This window comes from Malurus melanocephalus, unplaced genomic scaffold, assembly GCF_030028575.1.
Source record: "Malurus melanocephalus ecotype Western Australia unplaced genomic scaffold, MMel_1.1 scaffold_67, whole genome shotgun sequence".
Lineage (NCBI taxonomy): Eukaryota > Metazoa > Chordata > Aves > Passeriformes > Maluridae > Malurus > Malurus melanocephalus.
Genome location: NW_026623299.1, coordinates 2,454,794 through 2,475,115, shown reverse-complemented (window position 1 = coordinate 2,475,115; position 20,322 = coordinate 2,454,794). Strand labels below are relative to the sequence as shown.

At 40.7% G+C, this 20,322-nt stretch overlaps 1 protein-coding gene across 1 annotated transcript in view; it reads right to left on the bottom strand.

The window, feature by feature from the left end:
* Positions 1–20,322, bottom strand: part of THSD7B (thrombospondin type 1 domain containing 7B) — a 238,689-nt gene that overhangs the window by 138,124 nt on the left and 80,243 nt on the right. The window lies entirely within an intron of this gene.

Here is a 20,322-nt window from a genome sequence, read left to right as displayed (position 1 = left end):
AACTACAAATACAGAAAAACTATGTCTGTCTGGAAATGTGTTGTGAAATCTCCATGAAATCAAAAGTCTCACCCAAATCCTGCATTACTGGCCATGATCCTGTCCCTTACCTATGTCCAAGAGATCACTACAGAGGTTATGAGAAAAAGATGATAAGCACAGAAAAAAAACAGTATTTGTTTTCCTTTCCTATCCATCCTCTATTGAAATTTGGACTGTTGGCCCGCAATTATTTTCCCTCTTTAGGTAAATGCACTTAAGAAAACTGATGTGTGACTCCAGAGAAGCTCCAAGAAAGCTCAGCACAGGAGAGGCACGTCAGTGAGCAGCTGCCTGGCCTGCAGAGAAGGTCCCAGAGCACCTCTGAGCAGCACTTCCACACTCAAGGTTAAAACAACACCTGCAGAAGGTGACCTACAGAGAGATCTGCTCTGCTGGGTCTCCTAYCCCACACCACAAAGACAAGTTGTCCCTTAAAGGAATCTGCTGCACCTTCAACTGCTGAGCTTGGGCACGGAAGCAGAATCAGTTCTACCTTGTGGCTGTTTGCACAGTCCCTCCTGAATGAAGGAGAAATTGCTCCTGTGGCAGCTGAAAGTAAACATGGGTTCACTGTATCCCCAGAGAAAAGCAGGGAAATTCAGGCTGCTGTCCCTAATAATTAACAGCGCAGCAATCTGAAAATGAAGGGTAAGAACATATCATAATCCATATTTTCATTTTCTGCAGGGTTTTTTTTCCTCTCTTTCTTTGAAATGTTTTATTTTTTTTCTCCATTATCCCTCCTCCTTGTAAATGAGGGAATCTACACAGGTGGGTTGATCAAGACTGATTGCAATTAAGATTTATTGTTGAAATTGCTGCTATGGTGTAATTGAAACAGGTGTCCCTCTATTTCCTTCTCTGCACTGCTTTGTTCCAAATGCTAAACAACACAAAATACTGTAGAAACCAATTACACAAATAAGTCCAATGTATTAAAATATTATAAAATATCCACATATTCTCAAAACTTTGAGGAAAAATGTATTAGTGAACTTGTTTGTTCCAACACTGTACAGAATCCACTTCATCTTACATATCTTTGCACTGGGCAGCGTGATTTTAGTGGAATAATTAAAACATTTTAGTTTGGAAAAAGAAAGTGGCATTTTATACCCAATGCATCACAACTGCAGATTTCAAAACATTTCATTTTTAGAAACTTAAGGTGCCACCTTCAATCTCAGAGCTTGAAAAACAATCATAAGGGGCCTGTTACAAATAGCAAAGAAGTTGTGCTCTCACATAGGCTGCAACCCCACCAAGAAAAGTTGTGTGTTTACACGTGGAAAATTGCAACCTTTGTACCTTCTGGTTTGATTATTATGATTTTTCTTCAGATTATGCTACTCTTAACAAGCACATGCCCTGCTCATTTGYTCATATGCATGAGAAACCTGTGACTGACTGTTATCCAAGTGATATTCCCAAAATAACTTGGCAATGTGCCATCCATTGGGAATAGCAGACTCTTTTTCTCTTGTAGCCCCAGAAATCACCCCAAAATTGAGTTGGCATTAACACAGGACACTGAAAATTCGTAAACAATAGTGTAGCAGATGAGGTTGATCTAAGTTGGCAAAGTTCTTGTTTTCAGATACAGGGAATGCTAATGATAATAAATAACTGGAAATACCATCTGGACTTTTTAAAAAACATCTTTCTYCAAGTCTGCAATTGAATCTCCACAAAAAGAGGATCAATGCAAAAGAAAATGAAAACAGTAAATTAAAATTAGATTTATGCCAACTACTTAAAACTAAGAGCTCATTTAGAAGCAGTTAACACAAAAATGTGTTCTAGTTCAGCTGCAGAGTCTGGCCTAAGCCCATAAAGCAACTCTGAAAGCTCCCACAATCCATCAGGAAATGTTCAGAATTTGCAGGACCAAACACTAGGCTATCTTTTATTTTTATTATTACTACTATCTTTTTCAATTTCGTCTCTAATTGATCCACAAATCTCAGAACTGAGCTTYAAAAAATTGCAATAAAGAAGAAAATACACCCAGTACCACAGAGATGATCATCAGTCAAGGGTCCAGATGAATGTCTGAGATCTGTTCTTGACCAAAAAATACAAACAGCAAACACGACCCTTGGCTCCTGAGGAGAGCTTCCCACTGYACACACAGGTTTAGCCAATATCAACTGTGCTTGGAAAGTGCATTAGACATTTTTCAGCTGGGTTAAGTTACTTCTGGCTAATGTACCCTGACCTCTGCTTGAACCATTTTTACGTAATAAAGCTGTGAATTTTAGAYGGAGTGTTTAATTCCCACTGTATTTTGCATAGATCATTTAGTACTTAAAATGGGGATAAATCAATGTAGGAAACACAATATTAACAATATTTTCAGCGTGCTTCCACTCTGCCCATGAGGTGGAACTTTAATTACATCATTAATAACAATGCCTGCATTTTCAGTCAGTAGTGCATCATTCCTCTAGTGCCATTTTAACTGCATTTGGTCTCTAAACTGCTCCACCCTCTGGAACTGGTTCACTGATTATATTGGAACAGCAGCCTCATCCTGCTTGCATTTCAGCTACAACGGCATCAACAGAAGAATTTAAAGGCAGRAATCACTGACGATAACCTAAAATGGGTTATTTAGTAAAGTTTCCTGGTCTTTTGTCTCCAGAAAGTTTCTATAGATTAAAAGGTGACAGCTGGTTTATGTAATTTTTTAAAAAAATCCAAGGGAAAAAAAAGCATCAGTGTCTTCCCCAATTATTCAGAGTCCAAACGGTATAAAAAACATTAAAAGAAAAAAACAGGGTGCATGGGCATCTATTGCTGTTGGGTTTTCCCAAGTTGAGTGATAAAGCTAAAACCTGAAGACTATGAAAAAAAAGTCCAAAAAAAGGTGGTTGCTGATGCTTTGGTAGAGCCTTCATGGTGTCCCCTGGGCTCAAGGAAAGGGGGAGGTGACAGAGGACAGCCTAAAAGAATGGGAAGGGAAGAAAACCCAGGAGAAGAAACTGCCTTTGTTGTCCAAGTTTCACCAAGGAGCTGTCTCAAAAAGGCTGTGATGAGGTGGGAGCTCAGACAAATTATTTTAGCTCAGTTCAAGCAGCTGCCCTCCTACACTGACCTGGTCCTTATCTGCTCCAAAGTAGAATAGAACAAAAAAAAAAAAACCAAAAATGAAACCCAAAGGGCCCAGATTGATACCAACCAATCAACCCCTAACAGGTTTCCCAGCTCCTGTGGGAGAGCTACTATTTTAACTTTGCTACTAGATTAAAGAAAAACACAGAATCAGTAAGTGGAATCAGATGAACACACCTCACCCCATTTTTAAACACACAGAAGAGCCGGAGCTGTCAGGAGACATTTGGACACGCTTTTCACATATAAGAATAGAAACACAAAAAGCGAAGAATATCCGGCTAAAATCTGGTTTTCTACCACTAAATTTCTTTGTGTGAAAAAAGCAATAACCTCTCTGCAACTTAGAAAATATTTTTGTTCTGATTATTCAGCTATTAAAATAGAAAAGTGTCRTTTTATGACAATTGCTTTCGGCAGGAGATATTTTACACTTATATTTGCAAGGAATAGGAATATAAGGAAGARCAATATTAAAACCTTCAGCGTTAATCTCTATTTTCAAAGCTAAGCACATTTTGACAAACTTTCTAATAGACACTGTTCAAAATTCATAACATATATGAGCATGATTACATTATTCTAATTTATTTTTTCTCCCCTCATGCACAGCAATAAAATTTTACCTTTGAACTTCTATTTATTACAACTTTTACTCTATGGAGGGCATGCAGGCACAGACATATAATAAAGCTCTGCTAATTCCATACATTATTGAAATCCTAACAGCGCAAATGGTATCTTACTGTCTTCATGCATACTTAAAATTTCAATCCAAAACCTATTTCATTAAAAGGGATGGTTAACCAACAGTATGTGTTTTTTATACATTTGTAAATTAATGTAGCAGAAATATRTTATATATATTTAGAAAAAAAGTACAAAATACTAGTGTTTATTTAGGTGTTGTAAGCAAAACCTTGATAGATGTTAAATAATTGAGAGCTCCACTCATCAGACTCCTAAATGGAGAGAAGGAAAATGTCAGAGAACAACCTTTGCTCACCCATGGGCTGCTGTAAATTGGGTCTAATTCCAGCAGTAAAAATCCCACTGATCTCCCCAAACTGGGAAGGGTCCAGCTATGCAGGATCACTTTGAACTTAATAAAGAACAAAAGGAATTTAGATTGGGAAGAGTGGGGGTCACCCATAAAACGATGATACCCGGCCAAGGAAAACGCCAGGACTAATATTCAAGAGAAACTTGGTGGATAGAACAGCAACTGAGCAATCCAAGTCAGTCAGGGAGCAGCTCTGCAGTCAAATCCATGACAAAGTGTAAAAGTGGATTCCAACTGCAAGTGCAATCTTGGCACGGGCTCCATTCTCCCCACAAAGGTCACTGCTCACATTAGCTCCAGCTCCATTGATCAGCAGCCGAGATAGCAGCACTCACACACTCCTCAGAGTCATCAGGAACAGAGACAAGGGGATGACTTTCTGCATACCATGTCCTCATCACATTGCTGGTAATTGTTCAGTCACAGATAAGGCACAAATAGGGAAAAAAGCTGTAGAACAGAGTCCTCCGAAAACATTAACAGAAACAATTGAACAACCTTTACGTTTRGCACTGAGGCATCAAAAATGATAGCTATTATTACTGCTGTAATTACATGGCTGGGAYTCAGAAGAATTACATTTTGCTTCCCTGAAAACACAGCCACGTGTTTGACATCTAAACCTGCAGGAACAGATCTCCCCACCATGGCCAGTTTGCAGACTGCCTGTGGGACTTGAAGACACACTGCCAGAAATGGCCCAAAGGGATCCCAAATCCACGGAGTCCTCCTGGAGGCAGACTATGCCAGCCCTCAATTTTGGATCAAATTTCAGCTACTGAGCATTCTGTGCCATRGCAAATCCCAACAAGCCAAACCTCACCTCTGCACGAATTCCCAGCAACAAGCAGCAAAGCAGGGAGCARTTTACCACAGCAAAACATGATGCTGTGATTCTCCTACATGAAGGGCAACTTTCAATATCACCTATCACAGCTACAGAGCCAGAATTCAACAAAATCCTCACAAATAGGATCTCAACCATGTCTGGTTTAGAGAGGAATACTCACTTTTTAAAAGTAAGGAGAAAGGTTTTTCTCTGAAACCAGATAAGCAGAGCAAAATTTTCACCTGGTCCCAAGCAGAAGACATTCCATTACGGACTTTAAGCCACCTTGCTGACAACACAACCTCCCAACATATTGAAAAGCAGCAGGAAATGTTGAATTAATACATATATGCTAACAAGCACTCCTACAGCCATGAATGTTTAATCCAGTTTTTTTGCTAGCTGACACAGTCCCCCAAGGCTGCTCCGTGGTTTTGAAGCCCTGAGACAAGGGAAGAACGAGAAGGAAAGGGCTGTAGAGCAGGGAACCACAGAAAATCAGTCAGAGGGAAAAGCCTCTGGAGAAAGCCCGGAGCAGAACACTCACAGCAGAAGAGGCAAGGCAGAAATGTTAACAACTGGAGTGGGATGGAGGAGGGAGAGAAGGGCAGTAATGTGAGGAGCCTGKAAGCCAGCCTCTCTTTAGTAGGGCTACTTTTGGGTGATGTGTAGAACACTTCCCAGCAATACACAACCTTTTAACACTCATGTGTTGTGTGTACAAACACATGCAAATAGAATAAGTTTTCAGCAACAGTGCAATGCTGGCTGACTGCACAGGATAAGTTATTACACACTGGAAAAAAGGAACTTCTACACACCTCTGGGGTCTTACCAATACATCTTAATGTTCTGGACCATGACAAATGATTGGATAACAACCCTTACTCCCCTTGTCATCATCCATCTTCTTAGGAGGCTTATTTCTTCAAATCCTGATGATGAACCTCTGTAGTCACTTATCTGAGCTGGGAAAATTTATTGCCTTTACTAGAAAATGAAATTTCCTTCCAGGAGAACTGCAATGGACACAAAAGGGCAAATTTCCACCCTGGAGTATACAGATGCATTCTCCTTCACTTCAGTGGAAACTATATACATTTATCCAATGTCAGKATTTGGACCAAAGGGTATCTCCTATGTTAATAAGAGTGGCTAATTTCCAATTAAATAAGCTTACAGATCATAGAGATGCCCTAATGAGGGAAAAAAAAAATAAATAAAAAAAGAAAAAAAAAGATGAGGCCACATACTAATCCTGCTTTCACTGCACACATTTAACAGGGCTGCCAAAGCAAAGTCTCCAAAATACTTACTAATTACACTGGACTGMCTCCAGCTGCTGTCACTGCCAGGGAATGGGCAAACTTTGCAACAAACCAACCCACYAAGAGTTCAGAAATTATATTATTATTTTGGGAAAGCCTTGAAGGGGTCAAGAAACAAGAGAATAAARTAATGCATGGCTGATTTGGACAGAAAATAAGTCTGTGGACTTTGTAAGCAGATGCAGAAAAATATTTTGGCACAGCTGGGAGCAGCTCCCAAACTGGCAAGCTGCAGAAGTGCAGACGAGACACTCCACAGCATCATGTTGGAATTAAACACTGTCCCCAGCAGTTACAGAACCTGTAGTGCAGACTGGAGTGTGAAAAGAAGAAAAGCCCAGGGCAGAAGTCTATAAATTCAGCTGAAATAATCCATACATGCCATCTTTTCTGTGTGTTCAGTGGCAAGACACAGTACCCCGAGGGTGGCTGTTCCCAACACAAGGAGATGATGATGGAAAAACCTAAAGGCACATCACTAAGAAAATCAAATTCTTACATTTGTCAATCAATAATGAGAACTAGCAAATCTGTGCAGGTGGCATGTGACCCTCACCAGAAACAGCACCAGGAACGGTCTCTTCAGCCTCCTCACCAAGCTGCAGTTGAGCCATTAAGAGCTCGAGTCAAGAACCTCCATTCCACATTTACAGTGCAAGAAGGGCTGAAAACTGCAGGTGCCCAGAGTGACACCATAAATATTGATCACAGTGCTCATTCCACTTCATTAGCCACGGAGCACACAATGGTTCCCAAGGGAGAGGAAAAGGCAGGGCCATTTTAATCACACTGCCCTACTAAAATGCAAACCTTGTGGAATATTATTTTAATTACTTCTGCTTATTCATGCCAATTGCAGCCTATTTAAAATTGTTTCTGGACAGAGTCAAAATCCTGAGCTGCCAGAGAGGTACATCCACACTACAGGAATCAGCTCCATGTAACAATACCCAAGTGAGCTCTGCAAMCTGCAAAAAGCACTTTTCCAGCCCAGCACCTCACCCTGGGCTCRTCACAAACACAGGTCATTAACCAGCACAAGTTTTGCTGCTGCAGCTGCCGTGTTTCTGAGCTACAAACTGGCAATGGAAGGGCCCTATAAATTCAGCAGGTTACTCAGATTGATTTACTGTGGCTGWGCTGACCCTCTCYGGGCACCAGGTGCCCACCAAAGCCACCCTGCCACCGCCCTCCTCACCTGGGCAAGGGGAGAGATTAGCATGGATTATCATGGGATGCTCCTGAGGTGAGATAAGGGCAGGGAGGGATCACTCACAAGTTACCATCTCAGGCAAAACAGACTCCACTCAGGGAGATTAGTTTAATTACCAGGGTAATGAGAAATCAAATCTTAACACACCTTCCCTCCCTCCCCAGGTTTAACTTTAATCCTGATTTTCTCTTCCAGAAGCCACCCCTGTAGCTCACTTGCTACCAAAACCTTGCCACTCAAAGCCAATTCACCTACATAGCACAGYACATAAATCCTAAACCATTTAACCTTCAAAAATATATGTCTGGGAACACTGCCAGAGAATATTTGAAAGGGATTACAGTAAATGTATTAGTTGTCACTTAAAATTAAWATATGGATTTCAATTGAAACTCTATATAAGGGGGACATTTCGCCCCAAAATCCGTTAGTTAGCAGCCATGCTGAACGAARGGGAAATTGTACAGTCAGCTCAGACTACACAGGGCAAGCTGATGTATTTTAAAAGCCACATTTTTATCTACTGAAATAAAACATTTTACTTTTTTATTTTTCTACTTTAATCAGAATATAACCTCATTAAATGACAGTGTGTGAAAAGAACACATAAACTGGAAAGAAAATATAAAAACTTTCTGAATAATTTAATGTTTATTGCTTTTAGACTTTGATATTCTGGTCTTTACTACTTAAATGCAGTTTAAATGTATTACTTGCCACGGCCTTTACGTTAAACCCACTAAGTCTGCAATTTGTGATAAAACTCCTTATCTCCCTCTTTCTGAACCTCCGCAGAGATCCAAGGTTAATTTGCAGATAATATTACTTCATGAAATAATTATCTTAGTCTACAGCACTTAAAATAGCTAAATTCAAGCAAGATAGTTTAGCAAATGAAGCTGTTAGGGCTGCAGGATGAGGCTGCTCCCAGGGGCACTCACATCCCCACCTGGCAGCACCTTCAGGGGGGCAGAGCCTGGGCACCCCAAATTCCTGGGGGAGTGGCTGCTCCATGAAAATCAGGGATCCAGTCACCCAACCTCGCCCTCCAAGCCCCCAAAATGCCAATGGCAGGCAGCCTGCCTTCCTCTTCACAGCCCCAGCACCTGCTGAAAAATGGCTCTCTCCAGCCATTCTTTCTCATCCTGCTAATTTTTTCCAAGCATCCTCCTTATTAAACTATACAAATATATTCATTTAGTAAACATCCCATTAACCAGGTCAGCATACAGTGTTCACAACTTATTATGGAGCAGCACCAAATCAGTCACAGAAGCAATTATGCAATTTTAGAGCAGACAACTCAYTTTAATCTTCATATGGGGCTGGGGATGTACATGCCAATGCTCATTCAYGGGACTCATTCATTTCCAAGTATTGTATTCCATTTGTTTCACCCTCACTTACAGGGCATCGTGTCTTTTGATTTGTAAGTTTTGTGGGCTGTCAGAAAATGTGAGCTCAGTGCTCCACCCTCCATGTCAGGGAATTTTTTAATCGAATTTAAGGGTATTTCTAATCTTCTAGTGCCTGGGGGCAGTGGGAGAAGCTGGGCTAGATATTTAGAATCCAGATCTAAATATGCATTTAAAAAAGAAGAAAAAATACCCAGTAACAAACATTAAAGAAGTGAAGATCTTTCCAGAAATATTTAAAATAGGTTGTTGTAGGGAAGAGAAATCAGAGCTAAGAATCTGGGATGCTACAGTTACAACACAGGGGGGAAAAATGCCTGTTAAAATCCCAGCTTTATCTGAAGACATGCATTTATTGAAGCGTCTTGGGAAAATGGGATGCCATATAATATTAACAAACAAGAACATGCTCTGTCAACCACACGCAGCACCACAGACATTCTGAAGACCTAAATAAATAATGTATTAGAAAACCTAGCCTAGGCTGAATTAATTCCGACTCCAATGATATAAATGAACAGCAGTAGTGGAATTATTTCCCTGGGACTTAAGTCATATATAGCACTAAAAGTAAAGGCTTTAAGATACTTATTGATAGGCAAGAAAGTGCTATCCTTAGATCTATGCATGCCCAGGGAGCACTCTGCCCAACTCAGAGTCTCAGAGATTCCAAGGGAGCTCCCAAATCACTCAGCTTTATTTGCAAACACCATGAAATAGAACAAAGCACCCTCTTGGCTCCAGTCCCCTCTGACACAGCACTAAGGGTACAACACACAGTGCTGACTTGGTATTAAACTTGGGAAATCCACTGAAACTGGGATGGGGGATTATGAGAATTCTGCATCTGGCAACAAAAAGTGGAATGTGAACTTACAGGATCATTTTGGTTTCTATAATATATTATGGCAGCCAAGACCCATCTCCTCCCTGCTTCCATCACATGTGGAGCCTTTTTTACAGAATTGCCCAGTGTTGATTACGTTTCTGAGGACTTGGCAGTTCTGCTGCATTTTCACCACAAAAATGATGTGGTAGTTTAGATCACAGCCACATTTGCCAGTCACAAATGGAAACGACTCCAAGACCCGGGACAGACGTAGGTGCAACACCAGAGATGTGAAAAGGGCCCAGCTGGACCTCACATCACCTGGAAGTGACTTTGACCCTCCAGCAAAGCACTTTGGGCTCACCCAGACCCAGCAAATTCCCTCTCACTTGCTGATGGCAGATAAAGATTGTCCCTCCTTCCAGAAAAGCCACTTTTAAACCTCAACCATCTCACTCCAGATGCCTGAATCCCCACGGACAGCACTCACCACAGCACCAACCCAAGAACTGACTCTGTGGGATTTTCCTCCTCAGGAACATCACAGCAAAAAGCAGTGTTGTCTCTGTGCTACTGCCCCAGTCCACATGGGTGTGTTGGTTCAGTCTTATCAGTTTTTTTTTCTCTTTCTGGTCTTGATAATTACCAGGTCAATGTGAGGGTTCATTGCCTACAACACCCTCAGGCAAATACAGACCAGAGCTGTCAGAAAGGAGCTGARCAAATTCGTGCTTACAGTCCACATCTCCATGGGAATTTTTTTAATAATGCATCTGTTTTAAGAACTGTGACAAAAGGACAGACTAAAATTACACAGTAGGGGAAGACCAGGATTCAAATTGTAAAATGCATCCCAACAATCCGGGATGATTCAGTTTCTAAGGAAACTCCATCTCGTGTATCTGTGTTCTCTCCACAAACTTGGCTCTGACATTTGCAAGCTGCCTAAAGATACAAACTGAACAAGCTGTTTATTTAGAAAGGGACCATGAAACATCTTATCCTGTTACTTGTTTAACTCTCCTAAACAAAAGCACTCCCTAATTTGAGGCAATTACAGCCGTACTTCATACAGACAGAAAGAAAAACACCGCACAATGGAATTTTAAATTGTACTCAATCTCCTCACAGAGCTAATCTTTCTCRACTCACTAATTCACATTCACTCCAGCACTTCACAAAAGCTCCCATTTATTAAATACGAGATTCAATTCACAGATAAACAATTCAATAATGCAATCTACACTTAAAATAATAGCTTGGCTTCAAAGTTTGGGGGGGAATTAGGAGTTTTCCCTTTTTATAGCTGTTCTTAGTATCATTTCTTGTCACAACTTCAGAGCAGAAATCCTGTAATCAATGTCCTCTGAACGTGTGTTTCCACATGAGGATTGAATCCTGTCCCACAGAACTCACTGGATTCAGTGGGAAATCTGCCAGCAGGAGAATGTTGAAGAGAATTTAAGAGCCACGTCTTACGGTTATTTTCCCTGCTCTCCAACTTCTCTACTGCTTCATCACATGTTTTTTTTTTCTTTCCATTACTACCACCTGACTAATCACAAATTGCTGCCTAATGAAGAGTACTGGCATTACAATACTTAATTAGAATTAAGAGGAAGATTTACTTTAAAAACCTGACCGACCAATGTGCCCCACAGCCAATCTCAGTAGTGCAGAACTACCCCAAAATTTCCATGTCCCAAGTTCTTAATTAAAAGTTTGTCAAAACTTCTTATTTTACGGGGGGAGCCTTCCCCTCCAGCATCCATTAACCTCAAAACAAGTGACTAAATTGTTTTTAAATCAGCTCTACTTCATAAACAGCTTGATAAAAAGAAACTCAAAGAAAGTACAAGACTTATCTTTCATTTCCACTCAACAGCCTTCACAACTACTGTACAAAGGTGGCTCTTGCAATCACTCCTGTCCAGCACCGAAGGAATTTCAGTGACAGAAAAAGCTTTCTGTAGGGCCACCCAGCAGGGAAGGATTAAATTACACAAAAAAAGCCCTGCTTTTTTCCCTCCACTAAAGGGCTGTGGTCAGAGATCAATGTGAGAAGCTGTCTATTGAAGTTGCTGGATTATTCTCTCATTGAAGCCTCGGGAGAAGGTTGGTGCAGACACCCAGAGCACGGCACAGAGCCAGACCCAGGAGCCCTCCTGGCTGCTCCAAACCCTTCTTCCACCCCARCTCCTCTATCCCTCCTCTCCCTCACCCCAGACTGAGCTGCAGGGCAGCCCCAGCCCCAAACCCCCCACTCCTTACACAAATTCACTACCAGCCTCCTGCCTGCAGAATCAGGTTTCATTTATTTCTACTTCATACAGAACTTTACTGGCTTATTTTGAAACATTCTTATTGCCATGAGTCATATCATATGATTTGTGCTGCATCCCACTGAAGCTCACACACAGAATGCAATAAAACACAGCCAGTTACTWCTTTACCCTAATGATCTCCTGTTTAATTTAAGCCTTTCATACTGTTTTGACTATTTCTCTTAGGAAACAAAGCCTTGGCTAAAATAATTTTGAACTGTGAATTGGGCAATTTTCTCTCTATTAAGAATCTGAAAAATATCACATGCACCAAATACTATTTTCTGTCTTGTTTCAGCCTGGCAACCTAAGAAAATCAGAATTTGCCACTGCACAGTTTATCCATCAGCTGAACACCAGAAAATTTCGAAACCTTTTATTAACAAAAGCAAAACGCCTTAGAGACTCCACTAGGGATGAGGAGGATAAAATGATCACATAAAGCATCCCCATTTCTTATATTCCCCAAGAAGCTGAGGTTTTAAAGTCTTAACACAAATGTTACCAAATCACAATCAAGGAGTGAGATGTGCCATCTGTAATAGCTACAGATGATAAACACCTCCTTCATCAGAAGAAAAGCAWGGAAATCCTTAACCCTTTTGGAACACACTTAATCCAAAAAAAAAAACAGAACCCTTAGGATGAGATGAACCCTCACTGTCACACCTTCCAGCTCCTGGTGCAATCAGCTGAGTTTGGGTCACAGATGCAGAATTTTGTCATTAGTAACACTTTTTGAATGGATCATTCCAACCTCCTTCCTCCTCGTAGTTAATTTTAGAACTTGTCATCAATCTACCTTTTAACACAGTTCCAGAACAATCCTATTTCCTCTCATCTCTTTCTGAATCAGAGTTGTGTAAGAAATATAGTAACTCTCCAAAAAGAACACAAAYTGCATGTAGGTGAAGTTCTGCTCAGTTCAAAGAAAACAGCCAAGCAGGTATTTTATGCCTCATTTCACTGAGAAAACAGGAATTTCTATTGGTACTTACAGGTATTTTTGTAGTTTCTTACTGAAACAACTTTGTCTACAATAGGGGCAAAACTAAATATAACTGTTGTAAGATTTCTTTCCTAAGATTTCTTTCCCAGACTTAAAAAAATAGCTATAAATACTACTGCAGTTACAAAATACCAATCAAGAACCTTATTTCAGTCACATAATCAAAAAGTCAAAAGCATCAGACTCAAGGAAGACTCCCTAGACATTAAAACTAATTTATAAAGAAATAATTTTAAACTGTGCATATGACAGTCTGGTATATAAATGCTAATCCTTCTATGCACTTTCTTCAAAGCAGTTGCACCAAAGTAAGAGCTACAGGTCACACACACACACCCTGCTCTTTAGGTAACCTTTACCACAAGCTCAGATCAAAGTAGGTCAAACTTATTCCTTAACATTTAAAACAGAAAGGGCAATACAGATCTTGCCATATTAGCTGATGTTTATATTTTTCTTAATGTTAGAGYTCCCAATTCTGAAAGGGCTACCTCGAACCTTTGTTCCTAACCTACAAGTGTTTGAAGYTCGGGTTAATTTTTAAAAAACATCAGCACCTGTTGCTCCCTCTCACCAGTGCAAGTGGGAGCTGAGTATTTGAAAATCCATCTTCTCTCTGCTGAAACAGCCATAGGGAAGAAACAGCCTTTGCCCTCACSATTTTAGCACTGCTCTGAAGTCTTGTAAAACATCTTTTGGAGACAGAGGGTATGAAAAAGGAGCACTACATACTGAAAAGAATCATGGTTTTGCATAGCAATTCATTTGAGGGCATTCTGCACTGACCACAAGCTCACACTCAGCTGGCACAGAAGCCCCTAAGTTCACAGGTGGCTGTAATACCTTACCCTGACAGCACAGGAAGGATGAAAGCTGGCTGTATTCTTAATAAACTCCAGTGCATCTCCATCAGCCAAATATGAGGAGCTAAAATCACCACTGGATATCGACTGTAGTTGCCTTCAGGGTGACTGACACAAGACACAACAGCAGCATTTGAAAAAACACAGTCACAGCTTAGCTGGAAATCATGAAACATATTTGCATTCAAAGACAAAGAAAATGGATCAGAGTATGCTGAGTTTAACTCTCAATTCAAGCTCACAGCCTGCCACCTGTCCAGCATTAGATATTTCAGCCTGTATTTTGGTGAAATATTCCTGACTGCAATGGTTATTTATACAAATGTAGCTACTACAAGAATCATTTACAGACTTTTCCAATTTCTGTCTTCCTTGGCTGGTGGGCCACACATTTCCTATAATCTTGAATGAAGTAAAACTGTTAAAGTGTGACTAAGCAGAGACAGCTCTGACTTTCCAGSAGCTTACCTTAAAATTAACCCAAAGCTGATCTTCTGCTTCTTTTGCAGACATCAATTCCAGTGGAGGATTCAGAGACAGTAAATTCTCTTGCACTCATGGCAGTGTCTGTGCACCAGTCCTAGAGCAGGGCACAATCTGCATTTTGTCTTTTTTTAAGTTTCCAGCAGGAGGCATCAAATATTTGGCAGGGAGGTAAGGCTTGATGGAAACAACGAAATCCACTCCACCTGCTCGTTAACAACCATCCTGCTCAAAGAGAACATCAATCTTTATGGCTACAAGAAACACAGCTCCCAAATCTCCTGAACAACACTCACACCATACCTCAGGATTCCTCAAACCCTCATAATGGTCAGCCCTGCTACTACACTGCAATGTCCTCCTTCCACCATGGCTGTTAAATGAGAAATACAGATCTTATCTAATTGCTAAAAAGCTTTGAACGCTATATTTTAGAATCTGTGTTTCTAGAAGTCAAGAAAACACACTGGTTTGGGATCAGCATCTCCAGTGACTCAGGAACTAAGAGGAAAGAACTTACTTCAAACTTATTTTCAATAAATTGACAGTGGTAAATATTTTCTCTGAGAAATTAAACAGAATCTGCAAATTAATTCTATACCCTCAATCCACTGYAAAATGAAAAGCAGCCACTCTGGGGACTGCAGGACATGCTGGGACTGACCTGGAAGCACAGACAGGCAAGTTGAGCACACCACTGTTAATATTCTACCCCAAAGAGTCTTCAGCTTCTCCRAGTGCAGAGCTTCACTGTCAACCCCTGGCAGAACGTAATATTGGATCTTAAAATAACACTGCTTTGATTACCTTACTTCCCTTTACTCCCTGCTTCAATTCCAACAGGATTTCAGTGTCTGCTCTGGCAATTGAGTTGTGTGAATAATGGATTTCTGTTTGGGCACTGAACCAAAAAAAAAAAAAAAAAAAAAAAGGAAAGGGAAAAGGAAGAAAAAACTAATGTTTAAAGTAGTATTAAAGAGAGACTGGGGAAGGATTTAGAAAAAAGGTAATTTTAAGATAAGGGAAAATGTTTGTTTAATCTGAAAGGAATATTCTGCTTTTGTTAACAACCTCTTTTAAAAATGTTTTGAATTTTTAATTTTAAGACTAGCTCATTTCCAAAAAAACAGTCCCAAAACGTTAATCATTTAATCTAAAAAATGCTGAAAGAAAACATTTCATCTCTGAAATACTGTTCTCCAGTTTTACAAATAAACTGCCARATGGAACACRAACTTGGAAATTGATGTATTTCAAYCCAAACATGGACTTTTTCAGTRAAYTTATTAACACAAACAAAAACCCCTCTTATCTTCTCRGCAATGCCAGGTTCTAGATTCCAACTGCCTAGAACCAAAGAGATGGCACAGGAAAATAAAACGACCCTGCTGTGCTGAAGCTTCTCTGAACACCTCTGGCAGCAGAGTTTTGTTCCTAAGCTGCCCCTTGGCAGATGGGCCATGGCAGGGAGGTTAACCCCTTCCAGCCTGAGACCTGCAGATGTTCTTCAGGTWTCAGAGGCTGGGATGGCTGCACAGACACCCCCAGGTGAGGCAGAAGCTGCTGGAGATGGTGTTTTTATGACAGGTCCCAGGGCCAGTCCTACAGGGGGAAAGAGAAAGAGCAGCATCCTGTGGAYTCTGCTCCCCCAGCTCAGCACCTGCAGCTCCATGGCACTGCATGAACTGTGCATGAATATGGAACAGAGAGATTATTCAGCCCTGTTATAAATACTGACCTCATGATACAGACAGCATTCATAACAAGTTTGGATTGCCAGGTAGGATGGGGCCCCGAGCAGCCTGGAGGCATCCCTGCCTGTGGCAGAGGGGACTGCAGTGAGATGATCTTTAAAGTCCCTTCCAACTCCAACCACTCTCTGATTCTATGAATTTTAACTCCCCCAAAGAAACCCTGACACCCAAGCTGGCAGTACAGAAATGGAAATACTCAGCAGCTTTCGAGCTGTGATTAGATTTGTTAACCAGGAGTAGAGTAGAAGAGCCTGAATCCAGCAAAATCACATGACCTTTGCATTAATCCTTGTTGTTGATCTAATAATTTCTGATTAAAACTATTAAGCCTTTGGGTATGACTTATTTCATATATTTGATTACTTAGACACCATGCTGTTCACTGTCACAGAGAAATCCTCTTTGCTGCTAACAGTTCTTCTGGTAGKAATCTGAACAAGCAGAGGCAAATTAATAAATGATGATATGGGAATTCCACCAAAATAGATTGATGACTTGTGGGTATGATTCTGAATAATAACATTTTACAATCTACTCMAGAGCACTGCTAATAGACAAGAATTCGTTTATGGCATTGTCAGAAACATTTRTAAAATGCTTGGAAAATGAATTGTTACTTTTATGAGTCATACTTGTTATTTCATGAGTTTATTGTTGTAGTTCCTTTCACGTGTCTTCTCAAGTTTTACCTCTTACCATAATGACTATTCTGCACGAGCTGCATAATGGGCATTTCTAAAAAACACAGTTTGGTCTGACATTTGTCTCATTTCAATCTGATTTTCTATTATTAATGCAGCCTAAAACAGATATGGAAAACTAAAATAAAAAGGATGCCCAAATTCCTTCATCAGCCTGAGCCCAAGGTGTTTATAAATTCCTTAGCACCTAAATCAAACAACTGTGAAATTACCTCTGAAGGCACAGCCACTCCTGTCTGGACTGAAGTTCCAYCTGCTGACCCTGAGCCAAGCCCTGCTGTCTGAATGCCCCTGACTCACCACACTCAAAAGTGCTTGCACCACTTGAAAAGAAGAGAATCACACAAACAATGATTTTGGTCACTGTCTTCAAATAATGAAATGCAGTACGTTTTGGCTACTGCATTTGAAATGAGAAAGTTTTGAGCATGCTGATGTTTTGTGAACTGGAATGTTTTCAGAGAGTTCCTTTCATCTGGTCAATGCACAATAATGTTTGTCGGTTCTAATCAAGATTGTCCACAATCAAATGTCAGACACTTGCAGCTATCTGCCCAAGAATACATTACTAACAGGCAATTATTCAATTCCTTGTTGAACAACYGAAAACAACCACTCTGAGAAAAATCACAAATAATTCCTGAGGTGTCTGTAAACATAAAAAACAGTTTTCAAATAAATTCTTTTATCTGACTTATAGATCAATGTAGCCAATGACACACTTACACAATCCAATTTTTAGTACAGYCATCAATTTTCCTATACTATTCTTTTGGCTTCACAGACTTTCCCAAAAATACCCATTGACCTTCACTAGCTAAATAAAAAAAAAACCTTCCTGAAAAATTTTATTTAGAAGAAGCATACAAAAGTAGTCTTTCTCCATTCTATGAATTACTTCACATTATTTAATTTAATTTGACTTATTACACCACTGTGTTTTGTTGATACAGAAGAGAATCACTCAAGGGGTATGGAGCAGACAGTAGAAGAATCTGGCACATGTCATRTACGTGTTCAGTAATTTATTAACAGAGATTAGAGACTTCTAGGTGGGAGCAGACACCTCATAATGACACAGTAATGAGATTACTATTGTCTTCTCATTCCTCCTCATCTATGCTAAAGTGCTGCAAATCACAAATTACAGACTCCAGCTACTCCATAAAACCCTGCTGTCCGTAGTGTGTGCTCTGTGGAACCACTTCACTGTCAGAGATTAACCCACTGAAGCAACAAAAAGCCATTTCTGTACCTCGAGGCTCAGCACCAGTGTTACATCACTGAAGTTCATGCAAGCTCTTACACAGGGATATTGATTTGACAATAAAAAAACTTCAGAGACACCCTGCAAAACAGAGCTTGACCATCTGTGACTCAATTCTGAATTGTCCAAGCTCCAGCTCAGGCCAGCAGCAATTTATTACCTGGGTCAGTGCCCCAAAATCTCACCAGAAAGGATGGCTTTTTAATGTGGAAAGAAAGGACACCAGAAGGGATTCAAAGGTGAGGTTTTAGTTGGAGAAAGAGATTCTTTAGTTCCTGCTCACCTCTGTCATGGCATGGGCTGGCACCATGGACATGGCATGAAAATGTGGCACCGCCTTTTTGGCAAGTGAACAGATTCCTGTCCCTGAGCCACGGAGAGCCCAGCATTCCACAGCCGAGCACGAGCTGGCAAAGGACAAGACCCAGCCCCTGAGGATGGAGGGGAAAAGGTTGGAAGGGACAAGAAGGGACCAGGRACAAACTGCTCTGCAGCACAACTGACACCAACAGCACTGCCAGAGGAGCTGCTTGAGCAGAGCAGTGAGAACACTGCAGCAACACGGAGAGCATCACGTCACAAAGTCTGGCATTCATGTGAAAATGAAGGCACCGTGCCAGCAGGGATACAGAGACAACCCAAAGTACCCTAATCAACAACTCTAGGCCCAAATGAACTGTTAAGATGATGATACATTGGATTTWGGCATTTAACAGGGTCCAAAAATATATATTTTTTCATCCTTTTAGGTACTCAGTCGGAATACTGAGCGATAATGCCAGGCATGGATGACAGAATAACTGGATAAATSGTTGGATTTTAGGAGACGAAGCTGAATTCTACAAAAGATGCTTAAGTAAATGAAAATAGCAGCACACAATACAGCTTTCAGCAGGGCTGCTGCTCGCACAGAATACTGAACATGTGTGCAATGCTAAGCATGTACACAGGCCTTATGCTATTTCACCTGTAAATGACACATCTCAGTTTAACACAACTCCCTCCTGACCTCCTGCTGCCAACTAACCAGCTATTCCAGGTAAAACACATCAAGCAAAACTGACACTTACTCCAACTTTCATCCAAAAAAAAAAAAAATTTCTTCTGGCAAAGGAAATCTAGGTAAGGGAACATAACAGAAGGAAATAAATAAGGTTATGAAYGAAGCAACTATGTTAGTGACTTGAGAGAAGAAGAAACAACTCAACTCTTTTTCTCTTTCTGACTCTTTTTTCTCTTCTGACTTCTCATAACCAAAACTTCAGAAAAGCTTGAGAGTTGTATTAAGCAGCCATTCTAACCTGACTGGTGACCTGGATATTTCCTGGTGAAACCTTCTCAGTTTTAAGTGGACACTGATCAAATCTATTGACAATGTTTGCCTCGGGCTGGCAGGGTGACAAGAACATCCCAACGCATTTTTTTTTTTTGTAACTAGAACATGCACAGAATAATTGAAACGAAAAGGGTATTGTGAGACTTCCAACACCTTGTTGAACAATTGAGTGAAGAAGAGGCACTTCAGAGGCCTGACTTCTGAAGGATCACAGATAGAGAGAGCAGTTTGATCAGAGATCAATGAGCATCTGCCATGGAATGCAATTCCTGTGCCCGGGATGCACAGGGATGGACACTGGCACAGCATTAACAGAGGGCAGTGATGCCAGCAATGCAATCCTCAGCAATGCCAGCAATGCAATCCTCAGCAATGCCAGCAATGCAATCCTCAGCAATGCCAGCAATGCAATCCTCAGCAATGCCAGCCTCCACCTGCACACATCCTGCTGCCCTGCACCGGTGTAATGATCACACATCAGCAGAGACAGCTCAGGCAAAACTCACAGTGAGCTCTTTGGTCTCCTCTATACCCTGGCTGTGTCGTTTTGTAGCACTTGAAGATTTCTTCCACACCTCCCCCCCTCCATTCTCACAGAATTACAAGAAAACCACACAAATTAAAATATATTTTCAGGAGAATCCATGCCCTTCAGACAAAGCACCCAACATTTCTTTCTGCCAGGTTCTAATGCCTTGTAAACAAGCCACTATTTTAACCACTTGCCAATTAACCACTCCTGTTACCACCAT